Here is a 21,808-nt window from a genome sequence, read left to right on the forward strand (position 1 = left end):
AAAGTTGCTTAGTTTTTAGGCTATTCATCGCCTTTGCTTCGACGGCGGCAATGGCGGCATTGAATAATTTATTTTTCAGATCCTACTCCGATGAGGCGATTAGTACTATGGTTGGGGATGGATTTGGAACCCAGTCTATTCAAGCAAGGATGATGTGACGGCGGCAGGATCCTCGCCGGATCCACGCATGTGGATAGTTTTAAACCAAAGTTGCTTAGTTTTTAGGCTATTCATCGCCTTTGCTTCGACGACGGCAGTGGCGGCATTGAATAAAATTTCTTCAGATCCTACTCCGATGAGGCGATTAGTATTATGGTTGGGGATGGATTTGGAATCCAGTCTGTTCAAGCAAGGATGATGTGACGGCGGCAGGATCCTCGTGGTGGACCTGTGTCCTCAAACTCCACCATAATGACAACGTTTGCTCCAGCGTCGGCGCGAAGCTTGGGAGGTAGTTCAGGAGCGGATGCAGATTGTGGTCTGCATCAGTGGCATCTGAAAGATGGTGGATCGTGTGCTGGATTTGTGGTACGTGGATGACATGTATGGTTTCCTCCTCCGACGTCTTGGTCATGTGGGGGTGCCAGATCTGGAGTTCGATGGCGTGTCCGGGGTGTTGTCCCGGTCTGATTCGTTCAACGGTAATGGTTTCGCCTTTGGCGAGCCAACTTAGAGGTCCGCAAAGCTGCATATCAGCGATGGAGCCGCATCGAGCTCGGGATGGAGGTGATCCGTCATTTTTTCCTTTGATGACTGTTGTGGTGGTGCCAGAGGCAAGTGACAAACGTTGGTGTCAAGTTCAGAGGTTTCTTCGGTCTTGTTTGTAATTTTACTTTTTGATCGTTGTTTCTTTGTGTAAAGGCTAGCATTCTGCTATTTGTTCAGTTTTACCAAGTCGGTGTATGTGTGGCTTATACTATGATCTTTTGATATAAACGAGCCACGTATTATCATGCCAAAAAAAAGTATACATATAGTGTGTACGAAGCAAAGTCGTATATTTCCTCATAAGATACTATCATCACACTTATAATTATGAAAAGTTCATTGTCAAAGTAAAAGTAAAGTAACCACTTAAGGCAGTATCAATATATTTTCCTTTTTTTGGCACGTCCCTGGTTTCTAGCCTTCAAGCCGCAGGAAAAAGAAACATGCTTAAATATAGAGACAATGTAACCATTGACAGATAAAAAAAAGCTTGATCACATTGCCTCCGCAAATTACCTCCTTCCATTTCATCCCACGTCAATACTTCACAGGAAGCTTAACTATCACCTCATTAGGAGTATTATCTAAATTTCATTTTCTACCAAGCAAATAAGGACTCATGTCAGTTGAGTAAAATGCGCAGAACCACCACTTTCATGTTACAACTCGCGGAAAACCAACATTTTATAAAACATGACACTTTGAATCGAACTGAAAATTTGACATTGACAAAAATCACTGAGCAAAAATTTGATTGTGTTTTAACGCAGCAAATCGCCCACGTGCGAAAATAGAAGACGACAACGCTGAAAACGTCCGTTAACTGCACTGTATGAGGGTAATGTGGACGTCATGTCGTTAGAAACCAACTTCGGTCGCTGCGCCGCATTGAAGCGGGTTGACCGTCTCTCCGCCTGACCTGGGTGCACCTATCTATGCCACGCTCCGGCGCCGACCAGAACCGCATCATGCCGAGCGTCCTCCTCCCCCTCGCTGAGCCCTTCCTCCTCTCCGAGCCCTTCCGCCTCTCCAAGCCTAGCGGGGATGCCGAAGGCCTGGTTCTCGGCGTCGACTAGCGGCCACAGTGGTAGATCGTCGCCAGGAGAATCATGGCGTCGCCGCCCTCGCTCACTTGGACCATCCACATCAACGGCTTCAGGCTCCTCCGGTGACGAGGAGGACCAGCCGCAGCAGCGGCCCGGTCTCCTATTAGAGGCTGCTCTACCGGATCCGTCTGTTAGATGAAGATCACCGGCTCGCCCTTAACCTGCTAGAGTGGGGAGACCGGGTCTGGCTCCACCATCGCCGGCGCGCGTGAAGGACGAGCCACCGTCCCCTCCGCGGGTCCGAGTTAAATGGGAGCCTGCATCCCCGCTCTAGCAGGTGAAGGGCGAGCCGGTGTCCCCGCCGCGCAACCGTGGCCTCCACATCGGGGGCCGCGTGAAGCTAGAGCCGGCATCCCCCGAGCGCATCCGCTGCGTGAATGTAACACCGTTGATGCGGCTATATTTCCCGCGTGTCGAAGCACGACTTAGAGGCATGACCGCATGAAAAGCAATGTCGCAAGTGAGGTAATCTTCACAACAACCCATGTAATACATAAAGGAAAGAGATACATAGTTGGCTTACACTCGCCACTTCACACAATACATGAATAAAACATTACATTGATCCAGATACAATCAAGGTCCGACTACGGAACCAAAATAAAAGAAGACTACCCCAAAAGCTACACAGATCCCCGATCGTCCCAACTGGGCTCCACTGTTGATCAACTGGAAACGGAACAACAAAACGAAACACGAACTCCATTGAGCTCCTCCTTGAGCTTGGTTGCGTCACATGCACGGTTCAACGACACATGCAAGCTGGTTTTGGAAGTATTTGTGAGTCACGGGGACTCAGCAATCTCACACCCTCGCGATCAAGACTATTTAAGCTTATAGGAATGGTAAAAGGTATGAGGTGGAGCTGCAGCAAGCGACTAGCATATTTGGTGACTAACATACGCAAAAGAGAGCGAGAAGAGAAAGCAAAGGCACGGTCGATAAACTATGATCAAGAAGTGATCCTAGGACAACCTACGTCAAACATAACTCCAACACCGTGTTCACTTTCCAGACTCCACCGAGAAGAGACCATCACGGTTACACACGCGGTTGGCGCATTTTAAGTAAGTTAGGGTTTAAATTTTCTACAACCGGACATTAACAAATTCCCATCTGCCCATAACCGCGGGCACGGCTTTCAAAAGTTCAAATCCCTGTAGGGGTGTCCCAACTTAGCCCATCACAAGCTCTCATGGTCAACGAAGGATATTCCTTCTCCCAAGACAATCCGATCAGACTCGGCATCCCGGTTACAAGACATCCTCGACAATGGTAAAACAAGTCCAGCAAAGCCGCCCGAATGTGCCGCCAAATCCCGATAGGAGCTGCATATATCTCTTTCTCAGGGCACACTCAAATGAGACATCCTACGAGTAAAAGCAACCCTCAAGTTGCCCCGAGGTGGCCCCGCAGTCTACTCGGTTCGGACCAACACTCAGAGGAGCACTGACCTGGGGGGGATTAAAATAAGATGACCCTCGGGAGCGCGACTCCCAAGGGAAAAGTAGGTGATGGTGAGGCAAAAGGTAAAACCAAGGTTGGGCCTTGCTGGAGGAGTTTTATTCAAAGCGAACTGTCAAGGGGTTCCCATTATAACCCAACCGTGTAAGGAACGCAAAATCCGGGAACATAACACCGATATGACGGAAACTAGGGCGGCAAGAGTGGAACAAAACACCAGGCATAAGGCCGAGCCTTCCACCCTTTACCAAGTATATAGATGCATTAGTTAAATAAGAGATATTGTGATATCCCAACAAAAAATCCATGTTCCAAACAAGGAACAAACTCCAATCTTCACCTGCAACTAACAATGCTATAAGAGGGGCTGAGCAAAGCAGTAACATAGCCAAACAATGGTTTGCTAGGACAAGGTGGGTTAGAGCCTTGGCTTAACAATATGGGAGGCATGATAAGCAAGTGGTAGGTATCGCAGCATAGGCATAGCAAAAGAGTGAGCAACTAGCAAGCAAAGATAGAAGTGATTTCGAGGGTATGGTCATCTTGCCTGAAATCCCGCAAGGAAAAAGAACGAGTCCATGAAGAAGACAAACGGACGTAGTCGAACGGGTCCTCACAAACGCGATGTTATTGGAACCAACCCGAAGAAGCAACACCGGAAAGAAGCACACAACATAGTAAACAACCATCACCTAAACATGGCATGATGCACAACCAAGTATGATGCATGTCCGGTTTAATGAAGCATGGCATGGCAACGTGCAACAAACAACACTAGAAATTAAGTGGAGCTCAATATGCCACGGAGTTGCATATTGAAGAAAACACCACATGACTTATTTAGTTCTCTCTCGTTAGGTACTCAACAATATTAAATGTTGGTTAGCATGGCAAGGGGTGAAGCAAATGATAACTACCTATCTAGGCAAGTTTAAATGAGGCCGGAACAACAAAACAACATTTCCGGAAAAACCTCATATGCATATATTAGGTTTGGTACTGTTCTGCCCTAAACCATATTTTAGAGTTGTTAAACATGAAAAGAAAGTACACCATGTTAAACTAGGCAAAATTCTACCCCATTTACACATAAAGGTTATTTAAAACCGAGCTACGGTTATTAAGTTATGAATTAAATCATTTCTACAAGTTATTTAAGCAAATTTAAACAAACAGCAGTTTAAACATTTTAGACATGATTGAAAGTTAGATATTACTAAACTAGATGAAATTCTAAGCATTTTACATATATAATGTTTTAACAAAAGATGCATAGTTGTTGAGTTATTATATGCATGAAGTTTAGGGGCTACACTGTAAAACTGGCGCTCTCTGGAATAATAGACAAATCACAGACGCTAGAAAAAACATACGCGGGCCGAATTGGCTGGCCCAACAGGAGGAAAAAGAAAAAAAACAAGAGCAGGGGGCGCTTGGGGGCTGCTCACCCTGGGCCTGGCCCAGTCGGTGGGAGGCAGGGCTAGCAGGCCTCCTGGACTGGCTGGATCGACGAGGAGGTGGAAGGGGGCGCAGTAAACGCGAGCGGTGGCTGCGTGCATTCATCGTCCTGCTCGAACGAAACAGATAAGCGGCGCAGGCGGGGCAGTAGCGGGTCAGCGAGGAAGTGGCTTCGGGAAGCGTGGGTTTGGAGGCCGGGGCGGGCTCCTTCGGTAGCCATCCATGGCGCTGCTGGTTCAAGGAAAAAGAGAGGGAGATGTGAGACATGGAAAGATGCAGGGGGAAGACTCAGGAACGGTGCAGGTCGCGCGATGACCGAGAGAGGAACTGGGGGAAGGAGAGGTGCAGCAGTCGAGGACAGACGGCGGCGAGGTTCAGCGAGGCAGGGCTGGTCAACGCGAGCGCTTCCCTCGCTCGCTCAATGCAAATGAAACAGAGGCCGCGACAGGGGACTTGGCGAAGCAGGGAGGTTCAGGCGGTGATGGACTTGGCGCATGGCGAGGCTGACGGAGGAGGTCGAGCTCTGGCAGATCAGAGCACGGTCAACGGAAGCGGGAGCAGCGAGCGGGTCTTGGCCTCAGAGCAGCGGCTCGGGGCAGGGGAGGAGCTTGGGCGCATTGGGGGGAGGTCCTACTGGAGGTGGTCGACGATGACGTTTGGGTGCCCGGCGAGCTGCGGCTCGTAGCCGACAGTGACGGGAACAGAGAGAGGTGATGCTCGGGCAGAGGAGGCCTTGGGCACGGGCGCGCTGGACTGCAGGCGCAAGGAAGCTTCAGAACGGGAGCTCCTCTCCCAATCAAATTTGGAGGAGGAGGCACCGGCTAGGTGGATCGAGTGGGGTGCTGGCTCTGGTTGGCTGGGTTTGCAATTCGAGGAGGGAATTTTGGATCGGGGATGAACCCGAGGAGGATTTGGAATGTGGCGGCGGCGATGGGACAGACTGCCTAAAATCTAGGGTTGGACTAGATTAGGTGAGGTTGGGCTATAAATATAAGGGAAAGAGGGAGTTTGGATCATCCGATCAAAATCGGACGGTTCAGAAAGAATAGGCTAGGGAGTCCAAATAATAATACGGTGATATTTTGTAGATGTTTGGGGATGATTCGGATCCAACGGTGACAACTGTCCGGGTCGGGTCCGGGGAAGTTTCGGACACACACGCGAGGGGTCAGTTGGAACTTGTGGGTTGTGCAGAAGGGCTCGAGCTGAGAGAAGAGAAGTGAGAGAGGCCTGGCGACTGTTTCCGAAGACCGAAAACGTCCGACGTTAGACCGGCTATAATGCCGCTACAGTCATCCGTTGGGGCATCAAACGGACTCCGAATGCGATGAAATTTGGCAGGCGGCCTACTGACAACCTAACAACACCGCATGCCAACTTTCAACCCATCCCGAGAATATTTTCCGGCCACATATAAAATAATATTTCGGAGGTGCCGCGGGCGCATGCAAGTGTGTCTGGGCTCAGAACGGACAACGGAAAGAACGAGGAGACCGGGACGGATGCAAGTTTTGAAAACATGATGACGCAATGCACATGATGACATGACAAGATGCAACACGCAAGTGAATGACATGGAAACAATAGCGGATAACTGGAAGACACCTGACACATCGGTCTCGGGGCGTCACAACACTCCACCACTACGAGAGGATCTCGTCCCGAGATCTAGAATGGCACCAGAGGGAAAACGGAAGAGAAAGAGAAGTGGTAAAACTAAGTTGCTTCTTTGACTAGTGAGTGAAACCAAAGAGCCTTGAAAAGGTTAAGCCATTTCGAGAAAAGAATACAATGGAGATGACGAAGTTGAAAGCACTCCGTAAGAAAAGAGGAACAAGGAAGAACAACTTCGGGCAACACTCCGATTGAAAAGAAAAGGAATTGAATAAGAACTTGATAAGATGAGATGATACTTGAATGAAAACATGACACTCCGGTTGGAAAATGGTTAGCAAAGGAAAGAATATGGTCTTGACAAACCAAGATGAGGAGTGAAAAGAGCAACATCACTAGACCTCAGGGAGAAAGAATAGAATATAGATAATTGAGATAAAAGAATGTAGAAGAAAATGCCAACTTCTGCCACCAAAAGAGCTTGGAAAGCACCCTTCCAAGAAGGTTATCACGGAGTTGCTGGAAAACCACAACGAAAAGAATAAGCTTGTAGTGGGCTTATGGAAAACATCTCAAAACTTAAGGTAAAATTCTGCCACTAACGAAAACAAGATTGGATTGATATCAACAAGGAGACGAGAAACTTATTTCACCGGGAGGATAAATGAAGAACTTGGGTCATTTATAAGCACCATAAATAGCAACAATCCTTAGGGAAGGCTTTAGGTGAAATATAACCCAAGATAACTCCAACGAAGAGGTTGATGGATTTAAAATATCTCATTCTTAACAACATGTGAATCATGAAACCCGAACTCAAATTATCAAGAATGACATAATACCACCTCCAATGATACGGACGAAAGAATTGCACTTCATAATGCGAGATGAAGAAAGTTTGAGCTTCTCTGAAAAGAATCTTGATGAACACTTCGAGAAGGAATTAAATCCTTTATGAACCATCATGTAGCGCCTCCATGAAGAACTCTGGTAAACAAAAGGATAACGAAAAAAAAAGTTGAAAACACAAGGTGAAACCTTGTAATGATTTAGATGGATCTCCATGATGATGAGAGCTTGGAACTCCGGGAAGATGAACAATTGACAATGAGAATTAGTCATTGCACACAAACTCTGGAGGAACGAATCCATCATTTGGATAAAGCAAGAATAAGAATTATGTTATGCGTATCCTTCACCAATTTAGGTTGATGACAGGCAACAGATTTAGCATACTACTTATTCTCGTTGAAAAAGGATTAAGATAGATATAGCGCCAACTTGAGAAAAGGTCTTCAACGAACTACCGGTAGGATTGAAGCAACGGATGAATTGATATGATAACCAAGGAAGAGATCTTGAACGAACCACCATAAGAATTGAAAATGAACGAAGTAAAGGGATGAATCACCCGTAAGAATTAGAGAACGAATGATGATACTTGAGGGGATTCAAATACAACTGAAATGAAGAGATCACGAGCAGATTAGAGAATATTTGAACGATGCACCGGTAAGATTTAGAGAATGAGAGCTGAAAGTTGAGAATGAATAAACCTGAATTGATGGACTCCGGATAACAACCTGAGAAGACTCTTGAATTGCTTCAGATGGGTGAAACGAATTCCCACAATCAAAAATAATTATGAGAGGATGGCAACAAGCTAGAATCACGAATCTTCGAGAAAATGGAGTAAGATATGGAGGAAAAACTCTTCTTCGGTCTACAAAATCTGAGAATGACGACGAGAAACACCTCCAATAATTGTAGAGGCACTCCGGAAGAATCTAAAGCAAAGAGATTGAGCCAACGATGAAAAGAATTTAACCGATCTTGGAGAAAGGCATTTGACTGATGATAAATCATTCTTACGTCAAACTTCGAAAAGAAATTTGAGGATAGCTCCGGGAAAATAAGAAGAGTCAGGTAAGATCCTGGGGAAAGACCTGTGGGTTAGGGCCCACTCAAAAGAAACACCGTAGAACGATTTCAAAGAGAGAATGCACCGGTTGAATTAAAAGGCTTGAATGAGAGAACATCCTCGAAAAACCTTGAACGAATGCAAAGTGGAAACATGAATCTTCTGAGATATCTCCAGCACTCCGGAACACTTGAATAGTGAGAAGTGAACTATTATGAGGTGCACCGGTATGAGAGTGGCATTTGAAACGAGAAAAAAGGATATGATCAACAAAGCTTGACTTGAAACCACCGGAGAAGAAAAGAGTGGAGAATGATGAACTAGAAGCTCCGTTAGAATCTTCATGAGCAACACCGGGTAACAACATTGACGGAAAAGAATGGAGAGACTTCTCATCAATAAGATGATTCTTGATTGAGAAATCTGAGTCCTTGAAGAAAAAGGGTGGGTGGGCGGGAAAAACAAAGACAGCTTGGGACAAATGAAACAAACACTATTGAGAAGACTTGGAGTTGATCTTACAGATGAGACAAATGATAGGATCAACTCGAAGAGAATCACACCGGTTGAGAAGGATTGACATGACAAACTCGATGATCGAGAAGGATTAGTATTCGCATAAGAGTATGAGAACACCATTTAGGAAAGGTATGGAATCAACATTTGACTTCGAAACAACTCGAATACCACAACTGAAACAAAACAAAGATTAGCTTGCAGAAGAAGCCGGAACAAACATATGATAGAGATTTCGTCCGAAGTTTTCGTGGTGGGGCCTACACGGGCTCGATCGTACAACACCATCATGTACAAGGCAGTGCACATGACATACGAAGCGTCCCCGAGTCAGCATAGCCAAGGACTCTTTAAGACACAACGAGACCACTGTAAAACCAACCGTGGATAGGCGGACCACTAGACGTCGAACCCCAATTTCATATCATACATCTGTCAGAAAGATATCCTAAGAGCTACTTGAATTCCCACTTATAAACTCCCGAAACTTTCCATTTATGCAATCAAGTGTTGGGGATACAGGGGAAGCATAATATCTCGCCCAAAACTAGCAAATCCTACATCGAGCTGTATCCATTCTTCAACACATAACCAAGAAACCTTCGGAAATTGTTTACCTCAACCTTCGAAAAGCATCCGTTATACGAGTTATGGCAATACTCCCGAACTCCCGCCCCAGTACTGGGTGGCGTGGAGGTTATCTCACCAACAACTGCATAAGAGAGATTTTCGATGTCGGTGAAACTCAGGTATTCCAAAACTGCAACGATAAAATTGTGACGACAACACCTCGGAGCTCAACTCCCCGGGACACTGCCACAACCCCTAAATGTCAGGAGGCACCAAGAACAATGTTCTCGTCACAAAACCATCGGAACGATTCCAAAATACCCGCGTGATCCTAAATTTTTTTAGTGAAATTTGAGAAGAGCAGAGTCAAAACTCTACGTCAGGATGCTTCAGCAGAGCGACGAAGGGACTGAGGAGTAAAAAGAATCCTACTCTCCGATATATATAATCCTAAAAGACTCAAAAACATTTTTCTAGACTCAACAACGCCAACGATTCGATCAAGCAGGGGGCTCCTAAGGTTGGGGAAGGCTCTGATTACCAACTTGTAACGCCCTCGATGCGGCTATATCTCCCGCGTGTCGAAGCACGACTTAGAGGCGTAACCACATTTAAAGCAAAGTCGCAAGTGAAGTAATCTTCACAACAACCCATGTAATACATAAAGGAAAGAGATACATAGTTGGCTTACACTCGCCACTTCACACAATACATGAATAAAACATTACATTGATCTAGATACAATCAAGGTCCGACTACGGAACCAAAATAAAAGAAGACTACCCCAAAAGCTACACAGACCCCCGATCGTCCCAACTGGGCTCCACTGCTGATCAACTGGAAACGGAACAACAAAACGAAACACGAACTCCATCGAGCTCCTCCTTGAGCTTGGTTGCGTCACCTGCATGGTTCAACGGCACCTGCAAGCTGGTTTTGGAAGTATCTATGAGTCACGGAGACTCAGCAATCTCACACCCTCGCGATCAAGACTATTTAAGCTTATAGGAATGGTAAAAGGTATGAGGTGGAGCTGCAGCAAGCGACTAGCATATTTGGTGGCTAACATACGCAAAAGAGAGCGAGAAGAGAAAGCAAAGGCACGGTCGATAAACTATGATCAAGAAGTGATCCTAGGACAGCCTACATCAAACATAACACCAACACCATGTTCACTTCCCGGACTCCGCCGAGAAGAGACCATCACGGTTACACACGCGGTTGGTGCATTTTAAGTAAGTTAGGGTTTAAGTTTTCTATAACCGGACATTAACAAATTCCCATCTGCCCATAACCGCGGGCACGGCTTTCGAAAGTTCAAATCCCTGCAGGGGTGTCCCGACTTAGCCCATCACAAGCTCTCACGGTCAACGAAGGATATTCCTTCTCCCAAGACAATCCGATCAGACTCGGCATCCCGGTTACAAGACATCCTCGACAATGGTAAAACAAGTCCAGCAAAGCCGCTCGAATGTGCCGCCAAATCCCGATAGGAGCTGCACATATCTCTTTCTCAGGGCACACTCAAATGAGACATCCTACGAGTAAAAGCAACCCTCAAGTTGCCCCGTGGTGGCCCCGCAGTCTACTCGGTTCGGACCAACACTCAGAGGAGCACTGACCTGGGGGGGGATTAAAATAAGATGACCCTCGGGAGCGTGACTCCCAAGGGAAAAGTAGGTGGTGGTGAGGCAAAAGGTAAAACCAAGGTTGGGCCTTGCTGGAGGAGTTTTATTCAAAGCGAACTGTCAAGGGGTTCCCATTATAACCCAACCGTGTAAGGAACGCAAAATCCGGGAACATAACACCGATATGACAGAAACTAGGGCGGCAAGAGTGGAACAAAATACCAGGCATAAGGCCGAGCCTTCCACCCTTTACCAAGTATATAGATGCATTAGTTAAATAAGAGATATTGTGATATCCCAACAAAAAATCCATGTTCCAAACAAGGAACAAACTCCAATCTTCACCTGCAACTAACAATGCTATAAGAGGGGCTGAGCAAAGCAGTAACATAGCCAAACAATGGTTTGCTAGGACAAGGTGGGTTAGAGCCTTGGCTTAACAATATGGGAGTCATGATAAGCAAGTGGTAGGTATCACAGCATAGGCATAGCAAAAGAGTGAGCAACTAGCAAGCAAAGATAGAAGTGATTTCGAGGGTATGGTCATCTTGCCTGAAATCCCGCAAGGAAGAAGAACGAGTCCATGAAGAAGACAAACGGACGTAGTCGAACGGGTCCTCACAAACGCGATGTTATTGGAACCAACCCGAAGAAGCAACACCGGAAAGAAGCACACAGCATAGTAAACAACCATCACCTAAACATGGCATGATGCACAACCAAGTATGATGCATGTCTGGTTTAATGAAGCATGGCATGGCAACGTGCAACAAACAACACTACAAATTAAGTGGAGCTCAATATGCCACGGAGTTGCATATTGAAGAAAACACCACATGACTTATTTAGTTCTCTCTCGTTAGGTACTCAACAATATTAAATGTTGGTTAGCATGGAAAGGGGTGAAGCAAATGATAACTACCTATAGGCAAGTTTAAATGAGGCCGGAACAACAAAACAACATTTCCGGAAAAACCTCATATGCATATATTAGGTTTGGTACTGTTCTGCCCTAAACCATATTTTAGAGTTGTTAAACATGCAAAGCAAGTACCACATGTTAAACTAGGCAAAATTCTACCCCATTTACATATAAAGGTTATTTAAAACCGAGCTACGGTTATTAAGTTATGAATTAAATCATTTTAACAAGTTATTTAAGCAAATTTAAACAAACAGCAGTTTAAACATTTTAAACATGATTGAAAGTTGGATATTACTAAAAAGATGAAATTCTAAGCATTTTACATATATAATGTTTTAACAAAAGATGCATAGTTGTTGAGTTATTATATGCATGAAGTTTAGGGGCTACACTGTAAAACTGGCGCTCTCTGGAATAATAGACAAATCACAGACGCTAGAAAAAACATACGCGGGCCGAATTGGCTGGCCCAACAGGAGGAAAAAGAAAAAATAAGAGGAGGGGGCGCTTGGGGGCTGCTCACCCTGGGCCTGGCCCAGTCGGTGGGAGGCAGGGCTAGCAGGCCTCCTGGACTGGCTGGATCGACGAGGAGGTGGAAGGGGGCGCAGTCAACGCGAGCGGTGGCTGCGTGCGTTCGTCGTCCTACTCGAACGAAACAGATAAGCGGCGCAGGCGGGGCAGTAGCGGGTCGGCGAGGAAGTGGCTTCGGCAACCGTAGGTTTGGAGGCCGGGGCGGGCTCCGTCGGTGGCCATCCATGGCGCTGCTGGTTCAAGGAAAAAGAGAGGGAGATGTGAGACAGGGAAAGATGCAGGGGGAAGACTCAGGAACGGTGCAGGGGGCGCGGTGACCGAGAGAGGAACTGGGGGAAGGAGAGGTGCAGCAGTCGAGGATAGACGGCGGCGAGGTTCAGCGAGGCAGGGCTGATCAACGCGAGCGCTTCCCTCGCTCGCTCGATGCAAACAAAACAGAGGCCGCGACAGGGGACTTGGCGAAGCAGGGAGGTTCAGGCGGCGATGGACTTGGCGCATGGCGAGGCTAACGAAGGAGGTCGTGCTCTGGTAGATTAGAGCGCGGTCAACGGAAGCGGAAGCAGCGAGCGGGTCTTGGCCTCAGAGCAGCGGGGCGGCACATCTTATGCGGGACGACGGAGGTCGAGGCCATGGATGCTCCTGTCGAAGGAAAAAAAGAAAGGTTCAGAGAGAGCAGAGAGAGACACGGGAGAGATAGAGAATGAGAGAGGATGAGTGACGAGGCTCACCGGAGATGGGGGTGAGGGCGTCGAGGATGGAGGTTCCGTCGGCGAGGTTCGATGAAGGTGTCACACCCTAGCTAGTTCAAGCATTAGAGTGTGCATCATATTTAAATTCCCTTAAATTTGAAATGGGGAAGACAGAAACCCCAGCACCCCCAGGAAACAACTAGGGTTTACTAAAATTATTTTCAATGAACCCAAAATGCCCTTCACAAAATGTTCATCATTTCTGGTTGGGCTAAAACCCCCGGTAAAAATGGTGCACTCTTTTCTAGGACATTCTGGATTCTCTGAATTAAATCATAAGTATTTGAATTTGGGCATTTAAATGCTATAAAATAATTTAAATGCTCAAATAATTCTGGAAATAAGTGTGGGCTGTTGGGAATAATCTAAACAGAGCCCCTGATTATTTTCAGGATTTTTAAAGATGTCTAGGTATTTTTAATAAAACCCAACAGTTGCAGAAAAATAGATAAAAGAAAACAAACAAGAAAAAGGAGAGAGAGAGAAGTTACCTGGCCGCAGCCCATCAGCCGGCCCACCTGGCGGCCCAGCGCTATGCTGGCCCATGCCAGCCAGCTGCTTTGTCCCCGCCAGGCAGGCAGAGAGCTGACGACGGCAGGCGCGAGCTCGCCACGGCGCCAGCAGCTTGCCGCGTCACGCGCCTGGACGCTGGATAGGCTCCACGTCGCCGCCCCAACCCGCGGACACCTCACTCGCCCCTGCCTCTCTCCCTCGCTCTCCCGCACCATGGCCGACGCACCTGCCGCCGTCTCACCGCCGTAGTCGCGCCCTCCGTCGTTCCCGCGCCGAGCCACCGTGTCCAGAAGCTCCGCCGCCCTCCACTCCTTCGAGCAAGCCGAGCCCCGAGCGCTCGCTTGCCCCGCAGCCTCTGCAACAACCTCGCCTGACTCCGCCATCGCCGGAGATCCTCTTCGTCGTCGCCACCGCATCATCTCATCCCCGACGGCGCCGTCCATTTCTACATGACCGATGTGAGCCCAACTCCGTCCTCCCCCTCTCCATTAACCCCCTCCTGCACCGTGTGCACCGTACCACGCTCACCCGAGCTCCCGCCGCCGCTGAGCTCGTCGCCGACGTGTCTCCGACCACCCACCGGCCACACCATTGCGACCAACGCACTCACCGCACCCGCAGGAGCCCGTAGCACCATTCCACGCGCCTCGTCGTGCCCCGCAGCCTCGGTTTAGGCCTCGCCCGAACTCCGGCGGCCGCCAAGGTCGTCGCCGGCGATGTTTCCAGCCACCCTAGCTCCACCCACTGCCACCACCCGATGCGGCTTGCTCCCAGCTATGCGTAGATGCTCTCTGCCGTCGTTTTGGTTGCCGGAGCACGAAACCCGCAGCCCTCCGCCGCGTCTGGCCTCGCCGGCGGCTAAACGCCGGCGAGTTTGACTTTGTTTGACCCCTGGGTGGGCCCAGGTTGACTCCCCTGCGTCTATGACAAGTGGGCCCCCCCTCTGCTAATTAACCCAGATTAATTTTAACTAAATTTAGTTAGTTTAAATAACTGCTGACATGCGGCACCCACTGGTCAGGTTGACCTGGACATCCCCGTTGACCACTGACGTCACCCTGACGCACTGCTGACGCAATAACTAATTTCTGGATTTATTTTTATATAGAGAATTCCAGAAAATATCCAAAACTTCTAAAAATCATAGAAAATCAACCATAGCTCCAAATGCAAAGATTTATATATGAAAAATGATCAGAAAAATTCAATCTATCCATCTGTAATGGTTTCATGCATGAGAAAACAAGTTAACCTTGCTGTTTAAGCAGAATAAGGTAATGCACTAATAAGGCCATGTTTAATGAGCTAATATTTGAATCTTTGAGTCAAATGAGTTCATCCCCTTATGTTTTAGCTTGCATTAGGCCAAGACACTTTCATCTTGCCATGTCATAGCATGCATCATATTGTTGCATATTGCCATGTGTTGATTATGTTCGGTGTGTCTTTCGTGGTAGGTTCTGCCTCCGAGGATAACCCCGAGTATCCGTCTGAAGGGCAGTACCCTACTACCTCTACAACAGGCAAGCAACCCATTGATCATTCCGATACAAACCCATGTTCTCGCTTTTGCTCTTGTTTACTGCATTAAGACAACGCGATTCAAACTGCTGTGTGCTACGATAGTTGAACCCTTATCCTCTATATGACCTGTCATTGCCACAGTAACTATATGAAACCCACTAGCATGTGTAGGAGTTGATTGAGCCATGTATGTGATTCCTACCTTGCTATGCCTGCTATGCTTAGAGTTGTGTTAGGTCTGGTTCATCTGGGTGATGGCTAGAGTGATATGATTATGTCGGTAATGTGAGGGATGTGTTGAACATGTTTTGGTAAAGGTAACGATGAGAGGCCATGTAGGATTACATGGTGGGGTGTTTCATTGAGACCGTCCATAAGAACTGAGATCTGTATGCGTGATTTAAGATTCAGCTACTACCACACATTGGGCCCTGAAATATGACCCCGCTCGACTTACTGACCCCTCTCGCCCTCTGTCCAGGAGTTGCAACTAGTTTCTGGTGTTTGTAGGTTATGTGTTGGTGGCCGTGCATAGCGCCGACCTTAGGGGTGGGCTATGATGCGGTAGATACACTATGGCCGGGTATGCCGGGCGCCCGTTTAGCGTCTCGGGACTCTGTACACATCGTTTGGGGCCGTTGAGGACACCCCGGCCAGATTTCCTTGCGGATGAAACCTGAATAGGCGATAAACCTGGACTAGAGACTTGTGAGGTTAGTCAGGTCATGGTCTACACCCATGTCGGTTTTCGCTTGAAGTCTGCCGAGCACATGTCATGTGCAGACGCTAAGTGGTGGAAACATGTGTGACGAAGTACACCCCTGCAGGGTATAAAACTATTCGAATAGCCGCGTCCGCGGTAAAGGACTACTTGGTTGCCTATTCAGTTCATAGACAAGTTAATGGTTACTACTAAAAGACTCAAGAAAAGTGTGAGTACCGAGGATGGCCCTCTCGTAGGATGACGAGAGAGGATCCCCAGTGGAGTATTGTGTTGGTGAGTAGTGGACTCGTGTGCGAAAACTATTTTACTAGTGGAGTTCCGTAGGATAGCTTAGTCAAGAGTCAAAGCTGGCTTGCTGCAATAACCCCACCACCTTCTTGAGAATGAGCATGTATAGTAGGTTCTGTTGTAAGACTTGCTGAGTACCTTTGTACTCATGTTTGCTTAATTACTGTTTTCACACGACAACACCGCCCCCTCCGATGGGTTCTACGTAGACCTTGACGTCGACGAGTGACTAGCCACCCAGGTGGTGATCCTGGCCATGGAGGGCCCTATGTAGATAGACAGGCTTCGAGAAGCCTTCTTTCTTTCTAGTGTCTGTACTCAGACTAGTTGCTTCCGCATGTGCTTGTATGATTGTATGACTTGAGTGTCGGGTCATGTGACCCCTATCTATATGAACATGTTATGTATGGCTCTCTGGAGCCTTTAAATAAAGTACTTGAGTTGTAGAGTTTTGTTGTGATGCCATGTTGTATGTACTCATATCGGGCATATTGTATGTATGATTGAAATTCTTGGTATGAGTGGGATCCGACAATCTAGTTGTTTATCCTTGGCAGCCTTTCTTATGGGGAAATGTAGTCTAGTGTTCCTCGAGCCATAGTAGTCCGCTACAGCCCGGTTCACCGGAGTCCTGCTAGCCCAGCACTACTGCTCAGGACACTTGACTGGCCGGCATGTGTTTCACATCGTTCCTATGCCTGTCCCTTCGGGGAAATGTCACACAGTGACATCCGGAGTCCTGCCTAGCCTGCTACAGCCCGGGTTCCTTGGAGTCCTGTTAGCCCAGTGCTACAGCCCGGAACCACTCGCTGATGACCGACATGCTCGATGTGATTCATGTATGCCTGTCTCCATAGATCTGTGGCGCGTTGGGTTCACGACTAGCCATGTCGGCCCGGGTTCTCTGTCATATGGATGCTAGCGACACTATCATATACGTGAGCCAAAAGGCGCAAATGGTCCCGGGCCATGGTAAGGCGACACTCGTGGGATACCGTGCGTGAGGCCGCAAAGTGATATGAGGTGTTACTGACTAGATCGATGTGACTTGGAATCGGGGTCCTAACAGCGTTGGCATCAGAGCCGGACTGCCTGTAGGTTCGTTGAGCCAAACTGGTCGATATCGAGTCTAGAAATGCTTTAGTTATATGTAGGGGAATTGATTGTGGAAGGGAACGTAAGGCTCTTTTACTCCTTTACCTTATGTCCTCTGATCTGAGTCATTCTCTTCTCATTCAACATGGGTTAAGGACTAGGCTCTCTTCTTCTATCAGGTTCACGTGTTACTAATCTGTAGTAGCTTATAGGATTGTTGTTACAAGCCCCAGTTCAGTTTCTACTATTTTAGTATGTTGCTAATTGAATCAGAACCTTGATATGATGTTGTTGAGTGGTATTGCAAACTATTGTGGATGTCTCAAATCTTTTTCTGAGCATTTACAGCTGTTATGCTGTCCAATTTTCCCTAGAAATTCTAATGTCTTTACATTGTGGTTGTGCTTTAAGATGGCCAACATGTTCAAAACCAAGTGGTTCGCTTGACTCGGTGCCTCGACGTGCCCGGTCATACTGCTATGTTAGTCCGGGTAATGATCGAGACGGGTTACCGTTGGTATCCCGAATACACCATCGAAGAGCAATTCCGAGACTTTAATCAAAGCCAATATTTCTACACCGTCAGGATATTTCCTTCTTATCCTGGATCTACCAAGCCCCTTCACTGTTTCTACGGACTCGGGGTTACTGTTGAGATGGTTGTGCAGGATGCTGCCTATTCCATGATGACCATCATGCGAGTCCGGACTGGCCTGCTTCGGAACACCGACTTCCGTTACATGCCAGCTTCACTTCCGGGAGCGTAAGGGTATCGTCAGGCTATCTATGCTGACTCCACTCAGGAGAACTCATTAACTCGTACCACTGCCGAGATGCTCGAAGATAAGGACCGAGAGAATTGGGCCTTGAGGCTGGAGCTTTTCAATACCCGTGCTGATCATTGGGCCACATTGACTTGGTTTGCACCTGCGGTGCAAGCTGGATGTATGGATACAAGGGATCTGTATCCTGTGAGATCTGCTCTGCCAGACATGGTGGATTGGCGTGATGTGGGAGGCATCACCCCACCTCGTGGTCCCCGCAGGCCACCGTTTGTTGGTCCAAGACCTCATCCTAGCCCCTATGGTCCACAAGCTCCTCAGGACCGTCTGTTTCCGGATGATCACGTTGAACTTCCAGGCTATGGAGGTGACTTCTATGAGGACTACTATGGAGCTGTCTGAGTTAGTAGTAGTATCACCAGTATTGTAATAGTTGTATCTCCACTGTCCTGCGTGACTTGTGGGATATGACTTTGTGTGTAATCAATTCCGGAGGTGTAGACAAATAATGTATAGGAGCTTGGAATGCCTCCGATGAGATGTAACGTCTTTCATCATAGTTGTACTGTAGCCTGGGCTTGTACTAAACTATGTATGATGTGTATGACCGTTGGTATATATATGGCAATTTTATATTACCATGACATACGGATGAACATCTCTGCATTCCATGTTATCCATTACATTCTGCACTTCCTTGCTAAGTTTGAGCCATCCTTATCTAAATCGTTGTCTTGTTTTCTCCTAGGATGGTCAACACCCGCAGCAACCCTGCTGCCCCAGAGCAGGGGGAAGCTAGTGCAGCTAGGGGTGAAAATCTGCCTCACCCGCCCTCTCTGGCCGAAGTGATGCTGGAGGCGGAAAGAAACAAGCATGAGACTAACTGCCTGCTAGAGCGGATTGAGTAGAACACTACACGCCACCCGCGAAATGACTTGCTGTCAATCAATGATTTTGTCAAGCTGTACCCACCAAAGTTTAACCATTCCGTCGAACCCCTCGACGTGGATGACTGGCTTCGCAGCATTACCCACAAGCTACATTCTGCCAACGTAGCTGAAGCCGACAAGGTTACTTATGCTGTCTATCACCTCGAAGGCCCTGCTAGCCTCTGGTGGGAAAACTTCGAAGCTATGCGCCCGGTCGGCCAAATTACTACTTGGGCTGAATTCAGTGAGGCTTTCCATGAGCATCACATTCCGGAAGGTCTCATGGATCGCAAGAGGGAGGAGTTCTGCAATTTCACCCAAGGAAGACTGACTGTGGATGCTTATAGTCGTGAATTTGGGAATCTGGCATGTTATGCTCCTGAAGAGGTATCTACCGACGCTAAGAAGCAGGCAAGGTTCCGCAAGGGACTCAGCCCTGAGCTTCACCGCGATCTTCGTCTGCACGAGTGCACCTCCTTTCAGAAGTTGGTCAATAAAGCCATCAGTGCTGAGACAGGCCAGACTGATTATGACACTTCACGCAAGCACTCCCGTGATTTTGGCTCTTCATCCGGCTCTGGAGCTCAGAAGCGCCGGGTGTGGATCCCAAGCACGGCACTGACACCCAGGTTCATCCCGAGGCCATCCTTTGAGGCGCCTTGTCCCAACCAGCAATTTGCACCGCCCAAGCCCTATGGTGGCCCCGCTGCTAATGCTGCTCCACGCCCCAATGTGGTGACATGTTTCAAGTGTGGAGAGCCGTGTCACTATAGCCGAGAGTGTCCCCAGAACAACAACCCCAATCAAACTGGAAAGTCCGTTGGCCGTGGTAAGCCCGCGAGAAAGACATTCTATGCCAAGCCGGTCACCACTGCCCGTGGCCATGTCAACTATGTTTCAGCCGAGGAGGCTCATGAGAATCCTAACATCGTCCTTGGTACGCTCCTTGTTAATTGCCATCCGGCATCTGTTCTTTTCGATACTGGAGCATCTCATTCATTCATATCCGAGAACTATGCTCGATTGCATAACACGACATTCTGTGACATGCCCTCTACCATGGAAATTCAAACCCCTGGCTCTAGATGGCAAACTTCTAGAGTAAGCCATGGGAACGAAATTCTTGTCAATAGACTTGTCTTCCTTGCATCCTTAATAGCTCTCAAGTCCTTGGACATAAACATCATCTTGGGTATGGACTGGATGTCAGCTCATTATGCTAAGATTGATTGTGCCACTAGAACCGTTCAACTTACTCACCCATCGGGCAAGACAGTCAACGTCTTAACTCGAGTGGCCAAGCGCCAACTTTACTCCCTAGATGCCAACCCCCTTCCAGACCTTGAAGATGTTCCGATAGTCCAAGACTTTCCGGATGTCTTTCCAGAAGAACTGCCAAGTGTTCCACCTGACAGGGATGTCGAGTTTGTGATAGACCTTGTTCCAGGAACCGTTCCAATTTCTAGAAGACTCTACAAGATGGCACCCTTAGAACTAGCCGAGCTTAAGAACCAACTCGATGAGTCCTTGAAAAAGGGTTTCATCCGTCCTAGTTCCTCTCCTTGGGCTTGCCCCGTCCTCTTCGTCAAGAAGAAGGATGGAACGGATCGAATGGTTGTAGATTACCGACCTATCAACTTGGTCACCATCAAGAACAAGTATCCGCTTCCCAGGATCAATGATCTGTATGATCAGCTCGCTGGATCCTCAGTCTTTTCCAAGATGGATTTGAGGTTAGGCTACCATCAGATCAAAATCAGAAACGGGGACATTCCCAAAACGGCCTTTGTTGCTTGTTATGGCCAATACGAGTACACCGTTATGTCCTTTGGTTTAACCAATTCCCCAGCTACCTTCTCCCGGTTAATGAACTCGGTCTTCATGGAGTATTTGGATTCGTCGTAGTATACCTCGATGACATACTCATCTACTCCAAGAATGAAGAGGAACATACCGAACATCTAACGTTGGTATTGATGAAACTTCGAGAGCATCGCCTTTATGCCAAATTCTCCAAGTGTGAATTCTGGTTGGCAGAAGTGACCTATCTAGGCCATGTAATCTCTGGTAAGGGTATTGCTGTCAATCCCGAGCGAGTTCAAGCCATCCTTGATTGGACTCCACCTGAGACGGTCAAGCAAGTTCGGAGCTTCCTTGGCTTAGCGAGCTATTACCGCCGCTTCGTCAAGAATTTCTCCAAGGTTGCTAAACCTCTAACTGAACTCCTCAAGAAAGATAAAAAGTTCGAGTGGACTCCACAGTGCGAGTTCAGCTTTTAGGAACTGAAAAGACGCCTGACATCTGCTCCCGTACTGGTACTACCAGATTTCTCCAAGGACTTTATTATCTATTGCGATGCCTCGCGACAAGGACTAGGTTGCGTACTCATGCAAGATCGTCAGGTAATTGCCTATGCTTCACGGCAATTACACCCACATGAGGAAAATTATCCCACACATGATCTAGAGCTTGCAGCTGTAGTCCATGCACTTAAAACTTGGCGACATTACCTTCTCAGTAATTGTTGCGAGATCTTCACCGATCACCAAAGTTTGAAATATATCTTCACCCAACCAGATTTGAATCTCAGGCAAAGATGTTGGGTCGAGTTGATCTCGGATTACGACCTAAGAATAACTTACACCCCGGGCAAAGCCATTGTCATGGCTGATGCACTAAGTCGTAAGTCCTATTCTAACAACCTGATGTTACAACAAAGTCAACCACTTCTCCATGAGGAATTTCGTAAGCTTAATCTTCACA

Source organism: Triticum dicoccoides, chromosome 5A, assembly GCF_002162155.2.
Source record: "Triticum dicoccoides isolate Atlit2015 ecotype Zavitan chromosome 5A, WEW_v2.0, whole genome shotgun sequence".
NCBI lineage: Eukaryota > Viridiplantae > Streptophyta > Magnoliopsida > Poales > Poaceae > Triticum > Triticum dicoccoides.